Source organism: Balaenoptera acutorostrata, chromosome 2, assembly GCF_949987535.1.
Source record: "Balaenoptera acutorostrata chromosome 2, mBalAcu1.1, whole genome shotgun sequence".
Taxonomy (NCBI): domain Eukaryota; kingdom Metazoa; phylum Chordata; class Mammalia; order Artiodactyla; family Balaenopteridae; genus Balaenoptera; species Balaenoptera acutorostrata.
Genome location: NC_080065.1, coordinates 48,259,612 through 48,276,800, shown reverse-complemented (window position 1 = coordinate 48,276,800; position 17,189 = coordinate 48,259,612). Strand labels below are relative to the sequence as shown.

At 38.3% G+C, this 17,189-nt stretch overlaps 1 long non-coding RNA gene across 1 annotated transcript in view; it reads right to left on the bottom strand.

Moving 5' to 3' along the window:
- Positions 1 to 390: 390 nt before the first annotated feature.
- Positions 391 to 17,189, bottom strand: part of LOC130707424 (uncharacterized) — a 120,196-nt gene continuing 103,397 nt past the window's right edge. Inside the window, exons 4-6 of the long non-coding RNA XR_009007321.1 lie at positions 14,857 to 14,901; positions 8,399 to 8,525; positions 391 to 7,590 (exon numbers count right to left, since the gene is read on the bottom strand). This is a non-coding gene — a long non-coding RNA (uncharacterized LOC130707424). The remainder of the gene's footprint in view (positions 7,591 to 8,398; positions 8,526 to 14,856; positions 14,902 to 17,189) is intronic.

Below are 17,189 nucleotides of genomic sequence, written 5' to 3'. Positions count from 1 at the left end.
AATGTCTCACCAGTAAGCCCTTTTGTTGTTGATTATTCTTCTTACATTGTATTTTGTTTATTAATCTTGACCTAAGTTTGCAAAAGGACAATTTTGGGCTAACATTTTTTTTTTTGAATATTGAAAACTAGTATTTGTTCTCTTTCTTTCAACTTTTCTTCAAATAATAATTTATAAGTTCCATTATCACATTTAATTTAATTTTATTTTTTCTCATAAGAGAACCATTTTATTTACTTTTTTAACATCTTTATTGGAGTATAATTTACAACGTTGTGTTAGTTTCTGCTGTATAACAAAGTGAATCAGCTATATGTATACAATTATCACCATATCCCCTCCCTCCTGCATCTCCATCCCACCCTCCTTATCCCACCCCTCTAGGTGGTCACAAAGCACCAAGCTGATCTCCCTGTGCTATGCGGCTGCTTCCCACTAGCTATCTATTTTACATTTGGTAGTGTATATATGTCAAGGCTACTCTCTCACTTCGTCCCAGCTTACCATTCTCGCTCCACATGTCCTCAAGTCCATTCTCTACATCTGCGTCTTTATTCCTGTCCTGCCCCTAGGTTCTTCAGAACCATTCCTTTTTATTTTTTTTTTAGATTCCATATATATGTGTTAGCATATGGTATTTGTTTTTCTCTTTCTGACATACTTCACTCTGTATGACAGACTCTAGATCCATCCACCTCACTACAAATAACTCCATTTCATTTCTTTTTATGGCTGAGTAATATTCCACTGTATATATGTGCCACATCTTCTTTATCCATTCATCTGTCAATGGTCACTTAGGTTGCTTCCATGTCCTGGCTATTGTAAATAGAGCTACAATGAACATTGTGGTATATGACTCATTTTCAATTATGGTTTTCTCAGGGGTATATGCCCAGTAGTGGGTTTGCTGGGTTGTATGGTAGTTCTATTTTTAGTTTTTTAAGGAACCTCCATACTGTTCTCCATAGTGGCTGTATCAATTTACATTCCCACCAACAGTGCAAGAGGGTTCCCTTTTCTCCACACCCTCTCCAGCATTTGTTGTTTGTAGATTTTTTGATGATGGCCATTCTGACTGGTGTGAGGTCATACCTCATTGTAGTTTTGATTTGCATTTCTCTAATGATTAGTGATGTTGAGCATACTTTCATGTGTTTGTTGGCAATCTATACATCTTCTTTGGAGAAATGTCTATTTAGGTCTTCTGCCCATTTTTGGATTGGGTTGTTTGTTTTTTTGATATTAAGCTGCATGAGCTGCTTGTATATTTTAGAGATTAATCCTCTGTCAGTTGCTTCATTTGCAAATATTTTCTCCCATTCTGAGGGTTGTCTTTTCATCTTGTTTATGATTTCCTTTGCTGTGCAAAAGTTTTAAGTTTCATTAGGGCCCATTTGTTTATTTTTGTTTTTATTTCCATTTCTCTAGGAGGTGGGTCAAAAAGAATCTTGCTGTGATTTATGTCATAGAGTGTTCTGCCTACGTTTTCCTCTAAGAGTTTTATAGTGTCTGGCCAAATTCAGGTCTTTAATCCATTTTGAGTTTATTTTTGTGTATGGTGTTAGGGAGTGTTCTAATTTCATTCTTTTACATGTAGCTGTCCAGTTTCCCCAGCATCACCTATTGAAGAGGCTGTCTTTTCTCCATTGTGCACTCTTGCCTACTTTATCAAAGATAAGGTGACCATATGTGCAAGGGTTTATCTCTGGGCTTTCTATACTGTTCCATTGAACTATATTTCTGTTTTTGTGCCAGTATCATACTATTTTGGTTACTGTAGCTTTGTAGTATAGTCTGAAGTCAGGGAGCCTGATTCCTCCAGCTTCGTTTTTCTTTCTCAAGATTGCTTTGGCTATTCGGGGTCTTTTGTGTTTCCATACAAATTGTGAAATTTTTTATTCTACTTCTGTGAAAAATGCCATAGGTAGTTTGATAAGGATTGCATTGAATCTGTAGACTGCTTTGGGTACTATAGCCATTTTCACAATATTGATTCCTCCAATCCAAGAACATGGTATATCTCTCCATCTGTTGGTATCATCTTTAATTTCTTTCATCAATGCCTTATAGTTTTCTGCATACAGGTCTTTTGTCTCCTTAGGTAGGTTTATTCCTAGGTATTTTATTCTTTTTGTTGCAGTGGTAAATGGGAGTGTTTCCTTAATTTCTCTTTCAGATTTTTCATCATTAGTGTGTAGGAATGAAAGAGATTTCTGTGCATTAATTTTGTATCCTGCAACTTTACCAAATTCAATGATTAGCTCTAGTAGTTTTCTGGTACCATCTTTAGGATTCTCTATGTATAGTACAATGTCATCTGCAAACAGTGACAGTTTTACTTCTTCTTCTCCGATTTGGATTCCTTTCATTTCTTTTTCTTCTCTGATTGCTGTGGCTAAAACTTCCAAAACTATGTTGAATAATAGTGGTGACAGTGGGCAACCTTGTCTTGTTTCTGATCTTAGTGGAAATGGTTTCAGTTTTTCACCATTGAGAACGATGTTGGCTGTGGGTTTATCATATATGGCCTCTATTATGTTGAGGTAGGTTCCCTCTATGCCTACTTTCTGGAGAGTTTTTATCATAAATGGGTGTTGAATTTTGTCCAAAGCTTTGTCTGCATCTATTGAGATGATCATATGGTTTTAATCCTTCAATTTGTTAATATGGTGTTTCACATTGATTGATTTGCATATATTGAAGAATCCTCGCATTCCTGGGATAAACCCCTCTTGATCATGGTGTGTGTTCCTTTAATGTGCTGTTTGATTCTGTTTGCTAGTATTTTGTTGAGGATTTTTGCATCTATGTTCATAAGTGATATTGGCCTGTAGTTTTCTTTTTATGTGTCATCTTTTGTTTCAATATCAGGTTGATGTTGGCCTCGTAGAATGAGTTTGGGAGTGTTCCTCCCTCTGCTATATTTTGGAAGAGTTTGAGAAGGATAGGGGTTAGCTCTTCTCTAAATGTTTGATAGAATTCGCCTGTGAAGCCACTTTTGTTTGTTGGAAGACTTTTTTTAAATTGTTTATTTATTTATTTATTTTTGGCTGTGTTGGGTCTTTGTTTTTGTGCGAGGGCCTTCTCCAGCTGCGGCAAGCGGGGGCCCCTCTTCATCGCGGTGCGCGGGCCTCTCACTATCGCGGCCTCTCTTGTTGCGGAGCACAGGCTCCAGACGCGCAGGCTCAGTAGTTGTGGCTCACGGGCCCAGTTGCTCCGCGGCATGTGGGATCCTCCCAGACCAGGGCTCGAACCCTTGTCCCCTGCATTCGCAGGCAGACTCCCAACCACTGTGCCACCAGGGAAGCCCTGTTGGAAGACTTTTAATCACAGTTTCAATTTCAGGGCTTGTGATTGGTCTGTTTATATTTTTTCTTTCTTCCTGGTTCAGTCTCAGAAGGTTGTGCTTTTCTAAGAATTTGTCCATTTCTTCCAGGTTGTCCATTTTATTGGCATATAGTTGCTTGTAGTAATCTCTCATGATCCTTTGTATTTCTCCAGTGTCAGTTGTTACTTCTCCTTTTTCATTTCTAATTTTGTTGATTTGAGTCATCTCCCTTTTTTTCTTGATGAGTCTGCCTGATGGTTTATGAATTTTGTTTATCTTCTCAAAGAATCAGCTTTTAGTTTTATTGATCTTTGCTATCATTTCCTTCATTTCTTTTTCATTTATTTCTGATCTGATCTTTATGATTTCTTTCCTTCTGCTAACTTTGGGGTTTTTTGTTCTTCTTTTTCTAATTGCTTTAGGTGTAAAGTTAGGTTGTTTATTTGAGATTTTTCTTGTTTCTTCAGATAGGATTGTATTGCTATAAACTTCCCTCTTAGAACTGCTTTTGCTGCATCCCATAGGTTTTGGGTTGTCGTGTTTTCATTGTCATTTGTTTCTACGTGTTTTTTGATTTCCTGTTTGATTTCTTCAGTGATCTCTTGGCTATTTAGTAGTGTATTGTTTAGCCTCCATGTGTTTGTATTTTTTACAGTTTTTTTCCTGTAATTGATTTCTAGTCTCATAGCGTTGTGCTCGGAAAAGATACTTGATATGATTTCAATTTTCCTAAAAATACCAAGGCTTGATTTGTGACTCAAGATATGATCTATCCTGCAGAATGTTCCATGAGCACTTGAGACGAAAGTGTATTCTGTTGTTTTTGGATGGAATGTCCTATAAATATCAATTAAGTCCATCTTGTTTAATGTATCATTTAAAGCTTGTGTTTCCTTATTTATTTTCATTTGCATGATCTGTCCATTGGTAAAAGTGGAGTGTTATCGTCCCCTACTATGATTGTGTTACTGTCGATATCCCCTTGTATGGCTGTTAGCATTTGCCTTATGTATTGAGGTACTCCTATGTTGGGCGTATAAATATTTACAATTGTTATATCTTCTTCTTGGATTGATCCCTTGATCATTATGTAGTGTCCTTCTTTGTCTCTTGTAATAGTCTTTATTTTAAAGTCTATTTGGTCTGATATGAGAATTGCTACTCCAGCTTTCTTTTGATTTCCATTTGCATGGAATATCTTTTTCCATCCCCTCACTTTCAGTCTGTACATGTCTCTAGGTCTGAAGTGGGTCTCTTGTAGACAGCATATACACAGGTCTTGTTTTTGTACCCATTCAGCCAGTCTACGTCTTTTGATTGGAGCATTTAATCCATTTATATTTAACGTAATTATCAATATGTATGTTCCTATTACCATTTTTCTTAATTGTTTTGGGTTTGTTTTTATAGGTCTTTCCTTCTCTTATGTTTCCTGCCTAGAGAAGCTCCTTTAGCATTTGTTGTAAAGCTGGTTTGGTGGTGCTGAATAATCTTAACTTTTGTTTGTCTGTAAAGGTTTTAATTTCTCCATCAAATCTGAATGAGATCCTTGCTGGGTAGAGTAATTTGGTTGTAGGTTTTTCCCTCTCATCACTTTAAATATGTCCTGCCACTCCCTTCTGGCTTGCAGATTTTCTGCTTAAAGATCAGCTGTTAACCTTATGGGGATTCCCTTCTATGTTATTTTCTGCTTTTCCCTTGCTGCTTTTAATACTTTTTCTTTGTATTTAATATTTGATAGTTTGATTAATATGTGTCTTGGCATGTTTCTCCTTGGATTTATCCTGTATGGGACTCTCTGAGCTTCCTGGACTTGATTGACTATTTCCTTTCCCATGTTAGGGAAGTTTTCAACTATAATCTCTTCAAATATTTCCTCAGACCCTTTCTTGTTCTCCTCTTCTCTGGGGCCCCTGTAATTCAAAAATTGGTGCATTTAATGTTGCCCCAGAGATCTCTGAGACTGTCCTCAATTCTTTTCATTCTTTTTTCTTTAGTCTGCTCTGTGGTAGTTATTTCTACTATTTTATCTTCCAGGTCACTTATCCGTTCCTCTGCCTCAGTTATTCTGCTATTGATTACTTCTAGAGAATTTGTAATTTGATTTATTGTGTATTCATCATTCATTGTTTACTCTTTAGTTCTTCTAGGTCCTTGTTAAACGTTTCTTGTATTTTCTCCATTCTATTTCCCAGATTTTGGATCATCTTTACTATCATTACTCTGAATTCTCTTTCAGGTAGACTGCCTATTTCGTCTTCATTTGTTTGGTGGGATTTTACCTTGCTCCTTCATCTGTTGCATATTTCTCTGTCTTCCCATTTTGTTTAACTTACTGTGTTTGGGCTCTTCTTTTTCCAGGCTGCAGGTTCATAGTTCCAGTTGTTGATGCTGTCTGCCCCCAGTGGGTGTGGTTGGTTCAGTGGCTTGTGTAGGCTTCCTGGTGGAGGGGACTGGTGCCTGTCTTCTGGTGGGTGGGGCTGGATCTTGTCTTTCTCTTGGGCAGGGCCACATCCAGTGGTGTGTTTTAGGGTGTCTGTGAACTTAGTATGATTGTAGGCAGCCTCCCTTCTAATGTGTGGGGTCATGTTCCTGTCTTCCTAGTTGTTTGGCATGGGGCATCCAGCACTGGAGTCTGCTGGCCATTGTGTGGAGCTGAGTCTTAGCATTGAGACAGAGATCTCTGGGAGAGGTCTCGCCAATTGGTATTATGTGGGACTGGAAGGTCTCTGGTAGTCCAATGTCCTGAACTCACCTCTCCGACCTCAGATACTCAGACCTGACACCAGGCCGGATCACCAAGACCCTGTCAGCCACACGGATCAGAAGAAAAGGGAGAAAAAAAGAAAGAAAACTAAATAAAATTTAAAAAATAATTTAAAAAAAAGAGGAGAGCAACCAAACCAATAAACAAATTCACCAATGATAACAGGCACTAAAACTATACCATGATAAACATAAAAATCAGAAACAAATCAGTTGCAAACAGCAAACCCCAAGTCTATGGTTGCTTCCAAAGTCCACCACCTCAATTTTGGGATGATTCATTGTCTATTCAGGTATTCCACAGATGCAGGGTACATCAAGTTGATTGTGGAGATTTAATCTGCTGCTCCTGAGGCTGCTGGGAGAGATTTCCCTTTCTCTTTTTTGTTTGCACAGCTCCTGGGGTTCAGCTTTGGATTTGGCCCCGCCTCTGCGTGTAGGTCGCCTGAGGGCATCTGTTCTTCACTCAGACAGGATGGGGTTAAAGTAGCAGCTGATTCCGGGGCTCTGGCTCACTCAGGCCGGGGGAGGGAGGGGTACAGAATGCGGGGTGAGCCTGCAGTGGCAGAGGCTGGAGTGATGTTGCAACAGCCTGAGGTGCGCCGTGTGTTCTCCCGGGGAAGTTGTCCCTGGATCACGGGACCCTGGCAGTGGTGGGCTGCACGGGCTCCCGGGGGGTTGTGGACAGTGACCTGTGCTTGCACACAGGCTTCTTGGTGGCTGCAGCAGCAGCAGGCTTAGCATTTCATGCCCATCTCTGGTGTCCACGCTGATAGCCATGGCTCGCGCCCATCTCTGGAGCTCGTTCAGGCAGTGCTCTGAATCCCCTCTCCTTGCGCACCCTGAAACAATGGTCTCTTGCCTCTTTGCCAGCTCCAGACTTTTTCCTGGACTCCCTCCCAGCTAGCCATGATGCACTAGCCCCCTTCAGGCTGTGTTCATGCAGCCAACCCCAGTCTTCTCCCTGGGATCCGACCTCCGAAGCCCGAGCCTCAGTTCCCAGCCCCCGCCTGCCCTGGCGGGTGAGCAGACAAGCCTCTCAGGCTGGTGAGTGCTGGTCAGCCCCGATCCTCTGTGCGGGAATCTCTCTGCTTTGCCCTCCCCACCCCTGTTGCTGCGCTCTCCTCTGTGGCTCCGAAGCTTCCCCTCAGCCACACCCTGTCTCCACCAGTGAAGGGGCTTCCTAGTGTGTGGGAAATTTTCCTCCTTCACAGCTCCCTCCCAGAGGTGCAGGTCCCATCCCTATTCATTTGTGTCTGTTTTTTCTTTTTCCTTTTGCCCTACCCAGGTCTGTGGGGGAGTTTCTTGCCTTTTGGGAAGTCTGATGTCTTCTGCCAGCGTTCAGTAGGTGTTCTGTAAGAGTTGTTCCACCTGTAATTGTATTTCTGATGTACTTGTGGGGAGGAAGGTGATCTCCATGTCTTACTCCTCTGCCATCTTGAAGGTACCCCCTCAGGTTAAAACTTTTTAATAGTTTTTAATCCATTGGACTACTAGGAAACAAAATAGCTATAGATTAGAAAATAAAATTAAAACATATTTTGGCGATGTCTCAAGAGCTGCAACTCCCTGAAGCAACATAACTTTTTCTTCAAAAATATATTCTATTGCTTTTACATACTGTGAAAGGTGAATTGCTTTTAATATTCACTAGAGGGAAAAAGTGCCATGTATATATGCAATTTTCTTCTTGAGTGACCCTGAGTTAGATCATGTACTAAAAGGTTGAGCTAGGAACTTTCCTTGGTATATGATCAGACTCAAGAATCCTCTTTGCTCCTTTTCTTCCTATAGATCTGGGCCTTGTACATGACTCTGCTTCAGGCTTTGAGAGTTCCTAAATAAATTCTACATATCTAATTTCTGTGACACAGATCTAAATCTGTGGCCCATGTTCACTGTATAATTTAAATCATGTGTATATTTTTTAACTTTAAATTCAGCATCTTCTTTCAGTAATTCACAAACTTGAAAATACATGTCAAAATTTTAAAAAATCAATTGAAATCTAAAAGTGTCTCTAAACGTTTATATTAGTATATACTCCTAGCACTTGTGATATATGCATTATTTTACCATTGACTATTTATGGATTTAGAGACAGCAGAACTCATTGTGCTGTCACTAAGTAGAACTGATGTTACTCTTCATTTCAGTAGATGGGAGTAGAAGTATTTTTGCTTATGTCCTTGGTCGCCATTTCTCCATTTTTTTTCATTCCAGCTATATCTTTGGCATCAGATTGTCTAAAGACTCCCCAACCCACAGAGCAAGATGCTCTGGAATACCTCTGTGCCTTACCTGGTATATTGCTCAGATGGTTTCCACACAAGCTCTTATATCTGCCCTGGACTTTTCCAGAGGTTTATGGCAATCCCAAAAGAGAAGGTAGGTGGTAGTGTTTCTTCTCTCCTCCCATGAAATTGTCCTGTGAAACCAGTTTTGTCCATGAGAAAACAGAAGCTCAGAGTTTAGTTATGTACCAAGATCCCAAAGGTAGTAAGTGAGAGAACTGGGACTTGAACCCATGTCTGCTTGACTCTAAACCCCATGCTACAACAAAAATAATAGCCAGTAACAAACATATCACTTTCCTCATGCCAGCAAGTAGTCCAAAAACATGATAGTGTTTTGAGCAGCTGGAGCTACTGACTCTTCAAATACATATTTGGCCTCAAATACATATACCTTTTGGCTTAAGACAGTATGAATTGGGTTGCTATCTCTTGCAACCATGAGGATCTGGATTAATATAATAATGCAATCATGATACTGAAGCATCAGGTAAATAAAAAATATATCCATAATAAGACAGTTGGAGCAGCCTGCTATAATGGATAATGGTTTTATAGGTAAATTGTAGATTGGAAAGCAGCTGGGACAAGAGAATAGCCAAGATATTTTTGGAAATTCTTATTTTCAGCACCTTGGCAACCTCAAAGCCTCATAAAAACATAGATTCTTGTTATTGTGAAAAATAACATTTTACTATACACTTTCCACCTTTTAAGAGTTACTTGTATATTTCTCAAGTAATTATCCATGGGCATGAAAAAATATGCTCCTAAATTTTTTTTTTTTTTAATTTATTTTTGACTGTGTTGGGTCTTCGGTTCGTGCGAGGGCTTTCTCTAGTTGTGGCAAGCGGGGGCCACTCCTCATCGCGGTGCGGGAACCGCTCTTCATCGCGGTGCGTGGGCCTTTCACTATTGCGGTCCCTCCCATTGCGGGGCACAGGCTCCAGACGCGCAGGCTCAGTAGTTGTGGCTTACGGGCCCAGCTGCTCCGTGGCATGTGGGATCTTCCCAGACCAGGGCTCGAACCCGTGTCCCCTGCATTAGCAGGCAGATTCTCAACCACTGCGCCACCAGGGAAGCCCCGCTCCTAAATTTGAATTGCATTTACTCATAGTTTTTACCTTTATTGTTCTTATTTGTGTAATGTGTTTTATATTTAAAAAATCATGCTTTAAAATCTTTTTCCTACTACTTGTCCACATTATATGCATCCTAAAGTTGGAAAAATTGAAGTAGTGTATAGCTTAGAAAATCTGGATTTCAGAGTCAGGAAGCAAACATTGTGTTTCTTTCCTAAGGAATACCTGTTTATTTCTTTTTGTATCATCATATTTGTAAATTTATCTTTTTCTTAAAAGTTAAATCAGTTGGGCTTCAAGCCATTTGTTAGCTCATACAACAATCTATACATTACAAGTAAGGGAGGTCACATTTCAAAATCTGCTCATGATTTGGTGATGGATAAGAATGATGACTTGGACTCAATTCAATGTTGTTTTACTCTTGTTTACTCCAAAAGTAGCTAATAAAGAGTGCAAGGAATGAACAGAGGGCAAAGTTGTGAGTAGGCATGAGCCCCATTGCTTCCTTTGTGTTCTCATGGGAGCATGTCCGATGCTGGTGGTCTTGAACTCCTAGAGGGAGGCTGTCCTCAAGGTCAGATGAGTACAGCACTGCTCTCCTTTATATCCTGGGCATTTCAACATCCAGACATAACTTAAAAGGTATTAGATCTACTACTTAGCATGCTACCCAGGCTGCATACCCAGGCTCCAAGGCTTGAAATGTTTGCCATGCCAGCACCAGCCAATCTCCCCTTACCTATACCTCAGGGCTCAAGAATGCTTTATTTACGTTTACCAAAGGACTTTGTTATGGGCAGGTCTGGCCAAGACCTTCTATCTCAAATAAGCGGTTATTTCTCCTTCTTCAGATACTGATTATCAAGAAAAAGTAGTGAAAATGGATTACTATAAACTAGAGCATATCAGTTTTCTCTTAAATATTCTTTTGCATTTTGCATCACCCCTAGTATCCTTAACTTGGTGGATATGAAGGCAAATATAAGATTCGATCCCAGGATTCATCAAATAAACAGTAGATATTACTCTATATTCCCCTTTATTTGATTGGAACATTGCTGTTTCTTTAAATACCAGGTGAAATTGCTTTTTGTCCATAAAAAGATGGAAGGACACATTCTTGTGTTTGCTGCTCAAGAAGGTTTAATGGCAGCGTTTTTAGTAGTAACCACAAAACCTGGACCACAACCTAAAAGATGAAAATGTTTAAGAAGCATTACTTTAGATATATACTATATTCCAAACACAAGGCTCATTTGTCTGGCTTATGGGCAAGGCTCAATATTGAGTTCCTATCCAAGGGAATTTTGCCAAAGACTAGGATTTGGGACTCATAAATCCTGTGGAGCTAACCTACTTAGACTGAAATTCTATCTCTCAGGGCTGAGGGGTTTTGAATAGGTCAATCCAACAAAGCAATTTTCACAAATACCAGCGGTTTCGTTTCAATGTATATAGCTTCATGTGAGTTTGAAACAGTGTCAAACTGTATGTAAATGAAACCGGGTACCAAAACCTGAAATGGGAACATTTTGATCAAATATGATTTAAAGAGTTCATGCAAGGAAGAGAAATTTGACATTCAGTTCGATCTTTGAGATGTCCTGAACAATATGTAATTATCACTCAACCACCAAACACGAACCTAGTCCAAAAAAACATAATGGAATATAAACACATTTCTAAAACTGTTCATCTGCATATTTGCAATCTAACAGATATTTTGATTGATAATGAACATAAAATCTGCCTTACAAATGAGAACAGTGTAACCAGTTCTAGTTTGAATAAGGGAGGTGTATGATCTCCCAGACTTATGGCAAAAATGGTGGTGAGTTGAAGCACTATGATTACAATAGGTGATAAAAATAACCCCTAGATTACTCTTAGGACTAAAACAAATCAGAAAGGTGACACCAATGAAAAAAAGTTAATTGGTCTATTGAGAAAACCATTATGCTTACAGGGGTTGAACTCTGTGTGGGAAAGAGAATACAATACACTAGTTAGCACCAAATGTTTCTGTCCTTGGATTGATTTTGGAGTAAACAAATACAGGTCCAAATCTCAACTCTACAATTTACAGCTATGTGATACTCAGAAGTTACCCTCTCTGAGACGGCACTTCTTCTTGGATATATAAAATGAGCATAGAAATCTGTGGGTTTCTGTAAGGAGTTCATTAGACAGAATACCAAAAGCCTAAATCTGTGCCTGGTCTATTAGAGGTGTTCATTACCTAGAAGCTATTATTTTTTTGGTACTATTTTATTTTAACCTTGCAGCATTAGACATAATACAAAAGGTAAACAGTGTTCAGGTCAATATATTTTTGTAATCTTATTCTAATCTTAAAAAAATCCTATTCAATGATTCCATTTAGAACCTGAAAGAGCCTATAAATTAAACTTCAGTCATCCCCACCCAGGCATCCAATCTCATAGGTCCTGCACACTTATTCCAAAAATGCTGTCCTTATGGGTTCCTACAGCTCCCTGGACCTTGGAAAATGCCCTATTTATCTCTTCCGTATTCAAACATTCCTCCCAGATCAGTCGCTCTCACCAGAACAAAAGCAGTTTCATTGGGCTTTCTGCCAAATGCTTGAGCAAGTAGGACTTCCTTTCCTAGCGTGAGAGCCAACCACAGGTGAGCAAGCCAAGCTCAGCTCAAGGGCCGCGTGATGGTTCTGGATTTTCCACTGCAAACGTCCTACACTTATCACTGAGGGTATTGCTAGGCTTCATCTCAGCTTACTTACAGGATCAAAATGAAATCTTCAGCTGTCTAAATTATGCTGGGGACAACTTAGTAGAAAATTGTAATTACAATGCAGCATTTTAAGGTGACACAGACTTAAAGAAATATTGCACAGTTCAGGCTGGATGCTAGGATCTTTTATGGTAATAAATTAGTTCTTGAGGATAAGTTATTTTCTATGTGTAAGTTGCCGTGTTCCATGCCAATGGTTATCCATAAGTGATCTATAACAAACTGCATGGTGGAGTCTGACCATTGGGGTTCAGATCCTGCCTCCGCTGAATATTATACATGAAATAGGTAAGAAACTTCTTTCCAAATCTGATTTATCATCTATAAAATCAAGATATTAATAGTACTGACCCCTTAGGATTATCAAAGGCATTTAAATGAAATGATATATAGAGAGAGTATTTGGTAGAGTTACCATGCATCAGGAAACATAGGAATTACTTCATACTTCCTTAATAATGTTATTAATTATTATTGGAATAATAATTTAATAAATAGCATCTTAGTACATGAATTTGTACTACAACGTTCAAAGTGCTGTTGCAAACTTAGCCAAGGTGAGTTGAAGACTGTAAGGATGTACAGACAGAAAGTGTCACTTAAAACAGGAGTTTCTGAAAGGTACCAGGGATGTGGCACAACCTCACAGACCAAACTACAAGCCACACTGTGTTAGTTGCCTTGGGCTGCTGTCAGAGGACACTGTAGATTGAGTGGGTTAAACAACAGACATTTATTTCTCACGGAGGTCCAAGATCAAGGTGCTGGCAAATGTGGTTTTTGGTGAGGATCAAGAACTTGGTGACTTACAGAGGGCCACTTTCTCACTGTGTCCTCACATGGCAGAAAGCAAGTGAGCTCTGGCCGCTATTCTTCTTAAGCAAACACTAATTCCTTCTTGAAGCCAGAGCCCTCATGATACATTTAAACCTAATTATTTCCCAAAGGCCCCACCTCCAAATACCATCACATTGGGGTTTAGGGCTTCAACATGAAGGAACTTTGGAGGAACATAAACATTCAGCCCGTATTACATCTGCTGAAAAGTACATTTTCCCTGAATTTTTTCTGTAGCAACTGCTGGGCAGCAGCAGAGTGAAATAAACAAACTGAAGAGCTGTTCATCATTTCCTTAAGCTAAGCATGAGGAGTTTCCGCAAATAAAGTAAAGGTAGATATGGAGACAAAAAGCAACGCTGAAAAAGGGAGAGGGGGAAAAACACAGCTAGGAGAGAGACTTTTTGCACATTAAGAAACACAGTAGGCTTCAGTATGACTTGCTAGCTAAAACCTCAGACTTAAAAAAGAGTCTTTTCAAGCAGACACCTCACAGAGTGGGGTGGATAAAATTTGATTTTATCCATCAAATGGAGTATCTGAATCCTTTGCTCATTACCTTAGTATCAGATAATTATATTTGGTTATTTGTAAAGATACATTTATAACAATTTATAACATTTATAACAATCAAATTAAACACAATGTATCCAAGTCTGACAGATTCCAGAAAGGTTTGACTTTCCCTTTTCACCAAATCTGATCTGCCTGAATTTCTCTCATATCACAACTGTTCTACTTAGACAAAGGCTTTAAGCACTGTTAAAGGCACCTATGTTCTAATGAAGAATTTTAGTAAGAAATATACTCAAACCCAAGAACCTACTGTATAGCACAGGGAACTCTACTCAATACTCTGTAATGACCTATATGGGAACAGAATCTAAAAAAGAGTGGATATATCTATATGTATAACTGATTTTGTTGTACAGCAGAAACTAATACAACATTGTAAGTCAACTACACTCCAATAAAAATTAATTAAAAAAAGAAATATACTCAAACCCAGGTTCTGCCACCTATTAGCTCTGTGACTGGGGACAGTGCACTGAATTGTTTATGCTATGATGAACTCATCTGCATAATGAGGTTATGAATACCTATTTCAAAGGACTGTGAGAATTTCTCAAAATCCATGCATATAAAACAATTTGCAAACTCTGAAGGGGCACTGGGTTATTAAGCACAAATGCCTGTGGAATAGCTGATACTTTTAAACTGTTGCCATTCTCTTATGCAGAGGTGATGTACATGGCAGATTCTTCCATCAGAGCAGTTTTCAATTGAATTTGCCAACTTGAGAGGAGAGCAGGAAGCATTAAGAAGGAGGAGGTTAACAAGGGGGAAACAGGGACAAAAGGTCCCATCATGAAAACAAATTTCACTAGTTCAAGGTTGTGTGCTGGTAAAGTATGCTTTGCTCTCACATGTAAACCTGAAAGAAACAAGTTGGTGAATAGAGATAATTTCATATACATTCTCTACATTATGGCTTTGTTTTTTTATTGCAGCTTCTAAGGCAAGTTCTCAGTGGGATAGGTTGATTTGAGGATATTTTCCTCTGGGGCTGGATTCTTGTGATAGGTAGAGAAGAAGAAAGAGTGCAGAGAAAAATTAGACTTGGATGAAGCCGAGAGGGGACAAGATGCCATCGAATTTGGAAGGGGACAGAGCTCCCATTAGGGTAATATTTTCAAAATGTACGGCCACCTATTTTTAAATGACTAAATATATCAGGGGAAATCCATGGGCTGTTTCCATTTTTACTTACCATGAACTCAATCCAGATCTGGTTCAAGCTTTATCTTTTGGAAACCTGAAAAAAATAATGTGGGCCAGTGTGAATTTTTATGTTATCTTCTCCCAGAACCATAAAACATGATTGATATATTGAAATTCATATGAAGTTTATCAGCCTTGGATTGACTTTGAGTGATTTAATTTGATTATTTTTAATGTATTAGTTGAAGTTATTATTTTTAAAAATACACTCACAGAATTAATAATAAGTAGAAGGCTCCTGTAGTCTGGGACACAATTATTAAAGTCACTTTGGATCATGATAAAAGTTGTGCAACTCTCACTACTCCTGGAATTATTCTTTATTTTCTGTTTGTTTTGGAAAATTTAAGCTGCAGAACTAGGTTATTCTTGCATACCATCCTGGACCAGAGAGCATTAGGTCTCCTGCTTACACATTTTCATCAGCTGAGAGGCTTGACTGGAGTAATTGAGATTCAAAAAGCTACGAAATTACATAAAGAATCTGTAGGCCATATGATATATACCACAAAAAGAGCTAAGAGGTGGAACGTGGGGATATAATGGAGATGATGGAATAAATTCAGGAATTTTAGGCATTTCCAGAAGAACTATCCATGATAGTGGGCAGGTGATATAAATACCATTCCCATCCACCAAAGGAAGTTGGTAATACAGCAGTTCCTATACATAGTAGCATTCCATTTAAGATTTCAATGTATTATCACAAGCATTTACTAAGAATCTTTCTGGCACAATCCAGGGCACTTCAAGAGAGTGGAACACAGCTTCTCAAAATAGGCATGTTGCTAGTTGAAAATACATACCAATGGAAAGTGTTCATGATCAACCACATCACAGATGGATAGGTAGTATAGAGTTAAATTAAAGGACATAATTTTTTTAATTAGCCAAAACTTTCTTTGAACGAACTTGCACTAAGATTTAATGGTAAGAAGAATCTGAGTGTTCTTATTAGGAAGCTGAATACATAGAGGAATTCCCAGCCATAAAATTGCAGCATATATAGGGAATGTTGTTCTTTGGAAGTGCCTGACAGTTTTTCCAAACAAAGCAAAGATATTAGGATAGAATGAGCAGTTATCTCTCTTAAGTATTAAGTATTAAGCATTAAATGTTAAGTATTTAAGACTATAGCAAGGAATTGAAAAGAAGAATTTAAGGAGAAGAAAGTTTCTGTCACTTGGAATATGGAATATTAAGGAACTTAATATTAGTGATGATCAACATATTCATGGAAGAGATTTTTAAAGCCTGGCAAGATGAGTAGAGTCAGACATTGCATCTCACTGCACAGATACAGAAAACAGAAGAGGCTGGAGCCTGTGAGAGCCCAAGACAAAGTGACCATGGCCTCCGTACGAAGGTGCCTTACCTCTTCAGTGGTAGGAGTGGTCAAGAAGCTAAGGGAGCAATGCTATATGGAAGAGGGTGGCTTTTGAGGTGACTAATTCAACTTGGTAGGTGGAGAGTTGCCAGGGATGTATTAATAGAAACAGACTTGGTGCATCGACTTGCAAATGTGTTAGATTGTTATCATTGATTTAATACCTTAAAGTAAAATTACATATTTGGATAGTCTTACAAAAAGGGGGAACTTCATTGCACATGATTATATGTTATATAGCCCACTTATCTCTTTGATTTTTAAGATTCTCCATGAGATAGCATGCATGACTGCAAGCATATGATGAAAATGTGTTCTGTGGGATGATACAGTTGTAATATTTCTTGGTCAATTTGAGACAAACATACAAGAAATACTCAACAGCAACTACCTCAAGAAAATAGAGGTTGGAGTGAGAGAGGAATTTTACTTTTAATCTTTTAATAGAATTGAGTGTTATTTATCATAAGTATAATTTTATTAAAAATTACTTAATTAGGAAACAATTATTTATACGATATCCTTTCAGTTTTGATGCAATATACAAGCACATGCAATACTCTAAGACAAAATATTTATGTAAATTGCTGTATTTTCCAAATTCTTTGAAATGGACCTTTACTAATTTTATAATCAGAAAAAAAAAGTTAATTTTAAGTTATAAAAGAAAGTTCTTTTTTTAAAACCACCTTATTGAGGTATGCTTGATATACAAAAAGCTGCACATATTAAATGTATATAATTTCATGAGTTTAGAAATAAGTATATGCCTGTGAAACCATTACCACAATGTATGCCGTAAATATATCCATCACCTCCAAAAGTTTTCTCTCATCCTTAAAAGAAAGTTATTGTATCATTTATTCTAATTAGTAGCTATTTTAAAAATTTCCGTTAATCATTAAAACATACTCCATCTTTGACTTTATTTTGAT